Raw genomic sequence first — 13,399 nt, forward strand, 5'->3', positions numbered from 1 at the left:
TTAAAATCATCAGCGTATCCAATATACGTCACTACGCTTTACTGTTATTCTCATTATATCACATAATATTGTCCTCTCCAAGCGTAAGAACCATATTATCAATATTTAAGTTTGTTGCCTACAGTAAATGGATTTAAAATCTCTTTACCGAAAGTAAAATCAATTTACATCCTACGCTGCTATAAATGCCTAAATCTATGCTTTCGAATAAAAATACAAAACTATAACGTATAAAATATAAAATATTTTCGTATATACATTTTTTATTGTAATATCATATATTTATATAATATACCTTGAATTTGAATACCTGTATTGTTATTCTCCCTATAAAAATGTTTTAATGATTTTGATCAAGTACAATTATTTATTAATACAAACATAAATTATAATGATACATACATTTTGAATATTGACATTATAATTTTTTCCTAAATAAGTTGACTTTTTCTTTGCCACAAAATACTAGTTATATCTTTTGAAATTTCAAGTCTTGCAAACCGAAAAAAAATACTTATAAATATTATCAGTAGTTACATTTTTAATTTAATTCGTCTCACAGAAAATGTTGTAATTCATTTCCATCAACACTCTTTTTAAAACCTATTAAAATACAAATTAGCTTACACACATTTTCTATATTTTTTCAAACTCCAGCAATTGTGTTATTCACTGGAATCCATTTAATATGTACATATTATAATAATGTATGATATTATATTGCGAGTATATACAATATTTTAAATCTTATAAATATATTTCATACCTACTGTAAAACCAGAATATTGATGAAATAAAAGGAGTACTCGTTCGAATTGGGTTACAAAAACAATTATCTGTGCGTTATACACTACATTTTGGAATTGTATGATACAACATAAGAGTTGTTCACGTTAAAAAACGCATGTAGTTGATTACGTTAAACAAAAACAAAGTAGTACAAAACTACAAAAGTGATTGCGTGTATACATAATATGTTTCTGATGGGCACATTTATCGATGTCACCCATTTTTCGGCTGTATTGGACATCAAGTCCAAAAGTTTGGTATATTTTTCATTTATAAATGAATGTGTGTGTGTGCAAATGTGTTTTCGACATTTTGGTAAGTCATGGGCGTGTCAAACGTGGCAACTAGAGTGTTACCCGATTGCGTCTGAGAATGACCATTACTTTATGTCCCGTGTGCATCCAAAGAAAAACACATGGTATTTTTGATAATATTAGGTAGAATATGTCCTAGTTCATTTAGAGTTACCCAAGGTGCATTACGGGGAGTTAAACTTGCTTGCACCCCAACAAGTATTTGGATTTTTATTATTTTTATGTTTAATTCCATACTTAAATGTACACCTTAAGACTATAGGTTATGTTTTATTGTTCTTCAGGTTGGTATTTAAATGCATTTTTTTTGGGAAAAACCACATTTTAATATTCTCTAGTTCTTTAATGTCTACTTCGATGACATTTTCTTGCATGTACTTTCTCGTTGACTTCATGTGGTCTGCTTGAACTTTTTTTAATATTTCTATAAATGTATAAATATCATAATATGTATGTTTTTAAATATATATTGATGGGATATATAAAATAAAGATTCGCATTTAGAATGGAAAGTGTTATAAGGATTTATCGTCTTTTTAGAATTAAATGTCATTTATGCCCACATAGAGGTAGGGAATTTCGCTTGCTCAAAATCTATATAGTTTTCATAAATGTAATTTAAAATATTAGGTTTTTAATGTAATTAATAAAATAATTTACACATGACTCATTATTTGTTAGTAAGTAAAATATGCACTAGGTTAAAAATATTTAATGGCCATTTATAAACCATATATTGTAAATACAATTTGGTTAAGTATTATTTTTATAACATTTTAATAAAACAATACTGAAATATTCTTTTTACTTATCATTTAGTCTTTAGAGTACTTAAAGCATTTACATTTTTTCCACATGAAAACATTGCGAATTAAGGTTATGGTAATTTAAAATAAAAAATTGTTCGTTGTCACAAGTTGTAATTTCTAATGAGTCCAATATTTCGTGCACATTTGAATACTACATTTGGTATAGTTTTGGTCTTATTGCTAAATATATACTTTTCTGGAAGCATTTCATATAGCCCGATACAGATTTTGGCTACAGTCCGACGAAAAACATGGGGTATTCAGTACATAATTTTTCGATAAATGCACTAGGTGAATTAAATATAATTGGTCGATAAGACAATAAAGACGTGCTTGGCTATGAAAAAGGTAAAAAATCTGAACATTCCTATCAATGCTTTTACTCCTAAAAACGGTGATAAAATTCATAATCATCTTGTTGAATACCAAAAATTTCATATAACCTAAAAATGTTAACAAAAACTCTTGTTTGATTGGAAATACTAATACAATTTAACCTTTATTACAATATCATACAAATATAACCACTCATTTTAGCAGTAATCGTCAGATCAATGGATGAAAAAAAATATATAAATTAGTAAACAAAGTTTGCTTTCCGTTATTCCATTTCGCGGGTTGTTGTTTTATTTTTCATCGTGCGATTGAGCCCTGGGCAAAAAAAAACCCGGACGGAGAGAGGAGTTAATTGATGGTAATTTATTGTTTTTAAAATGCTAAAAACGTCAGAAGTTATTTACAAAATGTTTTGTTATTAATATAATAACCCACGAAAATGAAAAGTAATGGTAAAACCTAAAAGCCAGGTTAAATCAATTTTATTAATGCTATTATTTATTCAAATATATGTTTGAAGAACTTGAAAAATTAATTCCTTTAATGATCTGCCTAAAAACTTTGCTTATATTTCATGAAATCAAAATGTAAAAAGTTTGTGCAGCCATATCAATGTTCAAATAAATAATATACACACCATCCAAATCGTAATTAAGTTATTGACATGTATAAAAAACAACAGCAAAGTTCGAACATACAAATGTACAAATGTGCCACTAGCAAAGTCATGTAGGTAAGCCTCCCAATCATATTATTAATATTTACATCTGTGCTTGTGAACAATATTAATAATTATACCTTTTAGTATTCAAATTTCTATGTTTGAAGTCGTGCCGAGTTATTTGTACATGAACGAGTTCAGAGTTATTAAATATTATGAGAATGTGTAGCTCCCGCAATGTTAGATAACATTTGATAGTGAACGATTATTTACAAAGCTTTATACATATTAATTATTGTTTTTGTTAGATACTCAACAATAATATTATAGCCGGTAAATCATTATAATCATAAATAAGAACATCCGTTTCAATAACGTCGCTCGCCAAATGACAATAACGACCCGTCCACGAACTGCGATGCTGCTACTGTGTCGTTAATATTTTAATCTGAAACCGATCGACCCAATATCGAGTTTACGAGATAAATAATAATAATATATATATATATAGGTATTATATTATTGTACCTGCGTAATATGGATTCGACTAAATAATAATATATATCGTTATCTATGTACTCGCGTGCTATACACAAACACCTACGTATAATAACTAATAATATTATTATGTAGGTAACTCAAATTCAATTCGAAAACGGATGCAACCAAAGTAGAAACGTCCGCGTTAGGGAAATAGAGTAGAAACGTAAACCACGATTTGGAGAACTACTACTCTACTGTATACCTACATATTTTGTATGTGTGTACACCGTATACTGTGTACAAGGGTATTATAATACAACGGTTATAACATCCACGGGCTATCTGAAGGCAACAGAGAAACCTCAATCAATCACAGTAAATGAATTTTCTCAACAATCGTATACAACGTATTACTAGAAGGTAAAACAATATTGTGCAACGACAGAGGTGAGTTCATATACTATAAATTATAGTAATGTATAGAAATAATATTAAATGTATGTGTATTGGTACTAACTCACAGTGGGTAGGTACCTAACCTACTATTATCATACCCATCGCTATGACGAAATAAAATATTAATATAATAATATTATAATAAATATCATCGATTGGAGCCAATAAGTCAATTTATTATTTTGTCTGAGCTTTATGTACTGTTCTTACAATGGATAGAGCTATGTGATTTTTCTTAAAGACTCTTTTTTTGAAAAAATTTCTTTGATTTTCAATATTAACCGTAATTTCTTAAAGTGAATCAGATACGTGTAGATTATACTTTTAAAATAAGATAAAAATTCCCAGTACTTTACAAAATGATATTGGAAAAAATGAGTGGAAGAATTTATTTATTTTTATCATTTGTTACTATTCCTTAACAATAATAACATTGCACTTATACCATAATGTATTAGTTGCATATCGTAATACCCACTTACTATATTGTCATCGTGGGTGTAATAAAATTTAGTGAAAACGTATTGAAGAGCTTGACTGACGTGCTACGTACCGTATAATATGATGGTACTACAATTCGTAAATAGGTACCCATATCATTTATTAATAGAAAAATAAATTAAACAGATTTAATGCCTAAACGTATGACATTTTGATAAAAGGAATGGCTATGGTATTAAATTATGGTTATAATAATAATGTTAACAACATAATTTATTACGTTATACAGTCGTACCAAATGTTGATAAAGTAGACTTACCTACGAATGTTTTAAGTTCTAGAAATATTTTTGTACATTTTGCAGGATAATTATCTTTACAGTTATTTAAAATGCTTGTTATTTAAAATAATATATTATATATTATTATATTCATGTTTTGGAAAATTTGTTGTTTTACTTAATTGTATTAATCGTGAGACGACATTTTTAATAAAACTGGTTATATAATTATGTTTCAATTTAGATGATCATAATTTTTTTATTTAAGTTTTTTAATATTTTAACTACAATAAATTGTAATATCATATTTTACAGTGGAGTATTTTCTGTAAATTAATAATTCTACGAATCAAATTACTAAATTGTAGTTAATTATATTCATAACTAGAGGGATAAACCGAAAAATTATGGTCTACTAGGTAAGCACTCAGATCATCAAACATTTTAACGATTATAAAAAAATAACTACTCGTTTGAAGTTCAATGTTTCTACTTAATAATTCTCAGAAAAATGTCTGCATAGAAATTTAAAATTTAAAAAATTTAAAACAACTTTTTTGATTTTTTTTTTTTTTAAATATTGATGGATTTAAAATCGACATAGAAATGCATCAGTTTTTTTGACTATACTAAGGGTAACAATAACATAATAATTAATAATAATGATTCTATAAAAATATGATAATTGCTAAGGAAAATGATATGGAGGCTATGATGAATGATGATCTATAAGAATTGCCTAACCAGACTAAATATTACATACATATTATCATATTTTATTTGTATGCTCCTAATACAGTGTTATTAACATTTTTTGTATTTAGTATTCAAAGGTTATACTAAATGTTTATTCAGGCACTTCACTTTCTAATTTAGGCATTATTTTTTGTTTCTGAATTTTAAAAAAAAACTTATGCTGGAGAAGCAGAAAAAATTCTTATTAAAAAAAAAGAAGTTTATACCACAAAAAAATATTTACTATTTGGTACAAAGTATAAAGTATGAATAATTTTCAGTTATTCATTCTGAAACTTATAACTTAAAAAAATCATTATTAAAGAAATTCGGGGGAGTGTGATGAGTTAACTTGGTGAATCACCCCGAATATATGCTCATCAATCAAGTATTAAAACATTATGTAGACAATGTCGTAATGCAAAATAGTTTTGAAATTAGTCTTGACGATTAAATATAATATATTGACAGTAATATTATAACTATCAATAGTTTCTCTGTTGCGCTGGTGGTAAGAATAATATTAATCATGTAAGACAGCAATTAACATCGATCTGTAGAAAGTATTACTAAGGAGATTAAACTTTTAAATTCGATTTCTCGTTGAAATTAGAAAACAACTGAGGTTAGATAAATTATACCACACCCAGAGAAAACGGGTAGTTAATATTCAGTTTATAATATGTAGTAGTGTATATTATATTTTAAAACTTCATTGCCATGCAAGAAAAAAAAACAGAGGTACGAGAATAATTAAACTGATGTTTTAAGACCAAAAGTAGAATTTTCGAGATGAATACATCTCAACAAAATATTGTAAAATTAAAATGTAATAAAATAAATAATTTTAAAAGTAATAATAAATTCTTTATAATATGTTCATCTATGAAAGTATTGAAGAATAATAATATACTCAAATGCTCAGGGTAAAAGTTGGGTTATAAAAAAAATGTACGTTCAATATTATAATGTACATATTTTCAATATAATATTATTAAAATGGAACTACAAGAACTTAGTTGTGAAGTATAAAAAACAGCTTTGCCGTGAACACCATTCAAGTGTAATTCGGTTTCTCAAATGTATTTGTAGCAAGAAAACTAAATCATTCAAATACTTACATAATATACAATGTACTATAGTGATATATATATATATAATTGGTACACTATACGATTTATGTACGTTATAATGATATAATAATTATTGTTGTTGTAGTTGTTGTTGTTGTTGTTGTTGTCATTAACGGCGGAGTGGGTGAAGCGGAATTTAACGCGAAAGACAAATATAACAGAATTAACCGTTAGATATTATTATTATATTATAAAATACACGTGGATAAGTAAAATTGCATATTTTAAACACGTAAACATACGCGAAACACAAAATACGTTATTACATATTATATATTATTATATACATCCAAGCTCAGATCCGGTATGTACACAGGGATATATGTATATATGTGGGTGAACATCCGACCTGCACCGCAAAAGCAATTGCTGTAACATCACGTAATTAATTTTCGCAGGGAAAGAAAGAAAAGAGCCTCGAGGGATTTTTGGGGGTTCAGTACCCTATACATTATATTATATACTCTACCTTTATACGGATACGTATATACATATATATTTATACGTATATTATATATTGCGCATCCACGAAAAGGATACATCGAGATAACTATATTATTATATTAGGGTAGGGGGGGGGGGTGGACGTGAACCCGTTGGAGGACGAGCCGTTCCACGAAACATCTTTTCAGCTTAATTTAATTAAATTTAATCGATACGCGTCTCCTGCTTTTACCCTGGATCCCGGGTGGCACTGTTATTGTTATTATTTTTTAATTTCAAACCTTATTGTGATCGAAAAAATTGACAGAGCCTATTATTTAAGACTTTTTTTTGAAGCTTCAATGGCCATTGTATTATACTCATACAAATATAAAATAGCGACGCAGTGCAGGTACGCCAAAATATTAATATACTATACTGTCCAACTTAAATCTTGCTATTTTTATCGTCTTTTGGACGACTCGGATTTCATTCGAACCAAAATAACTACTCAACACATGCCTAACTAGTATTAATGTATTTTATCATACACCACTACCAGCAAGGTGTTAACCAGATTCAGCCTATATTATATTTTGATTGATTGGTACATTTAGTTAAGGGAAACTGGTGCATTTCGATCTAAGTAGTTTGGGAGGAACTTTTATAAAAAAAAATGTATTTTTGAGGGAAACCGGTACAAGCAGAGGTGATATTCAACACGCACACTCATTTTACAGGTGCACATCCGAGGGATAAGATTCGTGCAACGAAGGGTCGTCCGTGGGGTACAGAGCCGTGTTATTGTGAATTCCGGTATATCAAAAATACGGAAGTGAGCTCACAGACGGTTTAACTGCAAAAGCCGACCCACCGGGCAGCCGCTTACAGTGGTCACAGTGACAAACTACAGTGATCGAACGTTTTGGGGTCGGTCGGTCGGCTGGTCGGTCAACCACCGGAAATGCAATAAAAATAATAAAAAGAAAACAATCTACTACTGGGTAGGTGTTACAATACTATAATATACCATCATGGTCGACGAGCGTCATTGAGAAACAGACGATAACAGAAGTAATCGTAAAAAAAAACACAAAGGTTTTAACAAGCAATTATATTATGTTATACATAGCAAGGTAACTAAATAAGGGAAAAATGGAAAAGTTTATACTCTGCCGTATAATAATTGATGAAAAATGTTTTTTAATTATCATACCATGCCCGCATTAGCCTGTATAACAATACGAATCATCCAGTTAGTAAACGCTATAACTTCAAAAGTGCATTTTATTTTATAAACAATTGACACCTTATTCTGTAGGGCAGTTCAATTAAAGGTATATTATATCGAAAAAAAATAACTTCGCAACAATAATTATTCGTCCGTGTAGAATCTATTTTTTTTACCCAAAAGAGGACGACTTCCTAAAAAGGCACATGTAATTTCGATTTTTTTTATTTTATTTCAAACAATGATATAATGTAATTTGGAAAAAAATGCTTAAATTGTATTAGTTTTGAAGACACACCATACAGTTCGAAATCAACAAATGGAAAATCTAAGTTCAAAGCAGCCTGAAAAATATTACCCTTTATTGGTAGAAAAACAAATATATTTAAAATTTGTTAATTCTTCTTTATTCCCGTATAGCTTATTTGCATTGACAAAATTACATTGTTACCAGCCGCCTTAACTCCTAGTAAAAATAACCGTGACGATGACGAATCGCGTCAGAAGTTCGTTACGTAGGTATATTATTTCGTATTTAACATACATTATTCGTTTTATATTGTTAATATCCATCACGCGGTTGCGAATTAAGTGCGAAACGCGGTTAACAGGCATACGTCTTTTAATATCCGGGTCATCAATGTGTGTGTGTGGGTACACTGTACACAAACGCAACAATATCCACGCCTATAGTGATCAAATACTGAGCATATTACGAGTTACTTATATTATTGGACAACTATTCATTCTACTGCTCTTCGACCAGAAAACGTGTATGTATACCTTCTATAAGCAACGCTTTCCAAGTCCACCAATTTTTTTAACTAGTTAAAGTTAAGTTGTATTAAAATAAAAAAATAACTAAATTGAGTTACAAATACTTATGAAATGAAATAACTAAGTTATTTCTAGTATTCTTTGTTTTGCGTTAACTAGTTATTATAAAAGTTATCGAAAGACGTAACTTCTTAACTTAGCTTTTAAATGTTTAACTCGTAACTGTCTAGCTTTGACCATACGTTTTTATACATTAACAGAATTTTAAGTGCGTAGAGGAAATACTAAGTATTAGAATAATATTTATTATTATTTAACTATAGTATAGGCATTGATGATCTAAAAATCACAATAATTATATTGTATCTATACGTGCAGTAAGTTTGCGTGTTGGAATACTTTCGGATGAAGACAGACAGTGTAAAATATATTATTATATTATGCTTTATTAATATGTGAGATTGTTTTAAAATTTTACTCTGACACTTGTACATTTGTTTGTTTGAATGTAAGTTCAGGTTAAGAAAGTTTTAGATACGGGTGTTTTAATAAATTAATAAGTTATATGAAACAAATCCGTATTAATCTCACGCGTGTCTTGATATTCGGTGACTAATACTCTGCCACACTCTCTCTCTCTCACTCTCCAACTTTATATCATTTCTGTTTAAGCAGCGTTGCAACTGGCAAATACTAAATCGAAAGTTTCAATATTATTAATGTAGAATGTCTGAACTCCCACGGTGCTCTGGCTCTGTAATTACGAAAATGCAGTTTGCAGAAATGTTTTCTTTACTTTTCTCTTTCGAAATATGTTAGAAAGATAATTCTTATAGTAGAATACGCTCGACTTAGTTTTGATTTTAATTAAATAAACCTTTCTTGATTTTCGCACTATTAAATGTTTATTTTTAATTATTTTAACCTAGTTAAGTATTGTTGTATCACCTTTATGCAATCAAAAGATCAAATGAAAAATTGGCTGAATTTGTTTTACAGACATTTTACAATAGGGGTCTCAAAATTAAAATAAGGAAAAAAATAAAGATAAAAAAGAATAAACAAACCAAACAACCATTAATTGTTAATGTAGGTGCATATTCAGAAAGTTTCTACCTCGATATTTTATTTTATGCATCAAATAAACATCAATAACGAATTGTACTAAGCCGAGAGGTCATCTTAGATGTACGAATATTTTCTCAATGTGTAAAGCCAACAAAGTTTTTCTAAAAATGCTTGACTCAAGTTTTAGTTTTCAACTTTTTTTAAAAATATAAAATGTTTCTCTATTTTTATTTTTAATAGCTCTTGAAAATTTGAATACTTTGAAATAACTTTGAATTAATCCTCATAACCTCAATTTATATCAATGGCGGTGCATGCTCATATTTTATGTTATTTTGTATTGAACAGTTTAAAACTTACGAACTTCATAATTTTATTTGTTTCCTAACTGTATAATGTCTAAAATTAAAATCTATTGCATAAAAGACCTTATTTTGTATAATATATCAACTGCACCGTCATCAATGATCAGGGTTGGTTTGGACGATTGGATAGTAGTAAACTTGTGGACAGCTGATATGTAGGTACCTATGTAAAATATCGAGTAATATTTTGATCTTAGTCCGGTAAAACTTAGTATTCGGTGGTTATAATAATACGTTTATGTTTCCAATATAATTGTGGGTTGATATTAAACCTAGGTTCGCCTCAGTATCAGCAAAACAGCCCGATAACAGCGTGCGCAGCAATTTGAAAAGGTATTGAGTTATAATTTCTACTCGGTCGCCAATACGTCCGCATCCGAAACGATGAATATGAATAATAATATAATATATTTTTCGACCACGAGAAAAGACAATAATATTATGTCTCAATAAAATTATTGATATATTATATTATTATACAATCGATCGACTAACTTGTCGGTTCACGTCCGATCTCGACGAGCTGGTCGTAAAAATCACCAACGTCGGGTTTCGGAGGGCGCATGGGACTCTACAACATTATCATAACCGACTGGCACCCTCCCCCGTCGTGGACGTAAATATAATATTTATACGCACACACACATGCACTCGACGACCGAGGACAATAAAATGCGTTTAATGATGATATAGTGTCCGACGGAGAAATAAATTACTAATACTGCCATAAATATATATATATATATATGTATACTCGCACGCATAAAACGATACGTTTACGATAGTAAATTATTATATCGGTAAATTTACAACGCGTACCGTATATTATTATTATTATAATTGATAAGGACTAGGAGTCGGTGATATTGTCGATGTATAGATATGCACCAGATAACTATAATACATCATTTGTATTCCACATATAGTTATTGTTATAACCACAAAAATAATAATATAGTAGGTATATCGGCGCCTATCGCGGTGGTGACAATTAAACATTAGTTATTTGCGCAGTAATATCAAACGATGTTATAATATTAAGCAATACTTAAATGATTTTTGTAATGTGAATATTATTTTTTTCTTGTGTCGTCTAGGCCTGAGCAATGCAAAATCAGAGATGTTCAAATTCGTGTGTATTTGTAACTGTAGATTAGGTTATGCATGGCCGAGAGTACTCGCCGATATACAATATAAGCATCTAATATCATACAATACTGCTATATAAAGTGTCTCAGTGTTATATTATCACACGTCTACTACTCACCACGTGATGTGGAATAGTCAAGTATTCGTGGATCCAGCTAGTTATTTCACATATTTTATGTGAAGCTAGAATCCGGGTAAAGTTGCATAGTGAACACTCGGACCTGTTCGAATTTAAATTGATTGAAATTATCTTCTTTTTTGAGTGTCTGTAAAATATACCAGCATCAGTAAGTAACTGCATTTATAAGATACAATTTAAGTCTTTATGCCAACATGGTTCTTACAAACGAAATTCAAAATATTAATAAGGAATAATAATGATGTGGTTCTCCAACGATTTTTTGTTTTCGGTCTACATAATATGTTTTCGCCTTAAAAATAATATAAGCGTTCGGTTAACGCATACCAATTATTATTTTTGTTATTGTTTTTCCAAGACTTGTGCTTAACATTAGTAAAAAAATATTTATCTTTTGAAAACGTATTTTCTTATTGTTTTACCGTTATCACCGATGCTTTTTCAAAACCACTTTTATGTGGCTATAAGCCAGAATATTATGATGTTTTATTGCCTATGAAGATTGATGGGATTTCAAAATGAATGTATATAACATATTAGTACCATTGTAAAATAATCGTCATAATTAATGCTGGGATTGTGTTGCGATGTAATTGTTTTTCATATGTTCCAACTTATAGGTCTCTAAACAGAAAATATGTTTCAGGTGATACTGATTAATTGAATGTAGTAATGTTTTACTTCGTATTTTGTTGGCAAATTTAACTATAAATGCAATTTTGTGCTTTTTGTTTTTAATTTTGTTTAATTTTATAACTATAATTTTAAATAAATACAATTTAATAATATGTTTGATATTATTTTTTCAAGATGTTATCGTTAGAACACTGTTTGAGAGTCTTTAAACGCAATTAAATATTTAGTTTATGACATTTACATAAATTTTATGCACATAGTGTTTGATCTGTACAATATTAAGGTATATTAAATATAATTGGTAGTATATACGCTGCAACTCTTACCACTCTCCCAAAACTATAAGAAAATTAAAAAAATGATTTCAATGGTCACGAAAGTTACTGCAAATACAAATGTGTAAAGCAGTGCCGGAACTGAAACCTAAAGGCTAAAATAAAGTCTCGACATCTGTATGCTACACTTGTGGGAGACCCTAGTCAAACCAATTCTGTGTAAATTCATTATCATCCTCCCAAGAGGAATCCCGGTTCCGCCACTGTCACACAGTTACACACTACGATATTATACATTTTTGTACTTCACCGATATCAGTGAGAAGCTAATTTTTGTTCACCAGATGTCGAGTTCGTTCTTGAATTATTATTATAAAGGAAAACCGATGTATGAATTTTACTCTCGAATCACGCCAAATAACTGTCATGGCTCGGTGGATACGATACAGCTGAGGTTCAAGGTACACGGCGTAGCTACTTCCGCGAAGAACGTTTGAAATCAAATTTGGCGGGGGCTAAAATATGCCAATGCCCTATACACGACAAGTACAACAGTACTTTGTAAAACGCACAGTATGGCTTAATCATTCTGATATTTCGTGTAGGTATTGGACCGACTATAATTTTAATGGCTCACAATACATGCTCACACGTCCTGTTGTAGATGGACAATATTATTATTGTTGTGAAACCGTTTCCGCGTGCGCGATCACTGCAATTAAATACGTTCGTAACAACACATTATAATTTATATTTATGATGATAAATTGACACTGTATGACCTATATGTATATTGTATATTGTACGAGCGGTCGTGTTTGTTATGATTGTCTGATTTACACTTTCGGCGTATTGCGAATTACGTTTGTATTGTTATCCACACGATTTCAGTGGCACGC

At 29.6% G+C, this 13,399-nt stretch overlaps 1 protein-coding gene across 1 annotated transcript in view; it reads right to left on the minus strand.

Annotated features, from left to right (window-relative positions):
• Positions 1–13,399, minus strand: part of LOC111029930 — a 194,769-nt gene that overhangs the window by 144,876 nt on the left and 36,494 nt on the right. The gene's annotated exons all lie outside the window — the stretch shown is intronic.

Source organism: Myzus persicae, unplaced genomic scaffold, assembly GCF_001856785.1.
Source record: "Myzus persicae strain clone G006 unplaced genomic scaffold, MPER_G0061.0, whole genome shotgun sequence".
NCBI classification, from domain to species: domain Eukaryota; kingdom Metazoa; phylum Arthropoda; class Insecta; order Hemiptera; family Aphididae; genus Myzus; species Myzus persicae.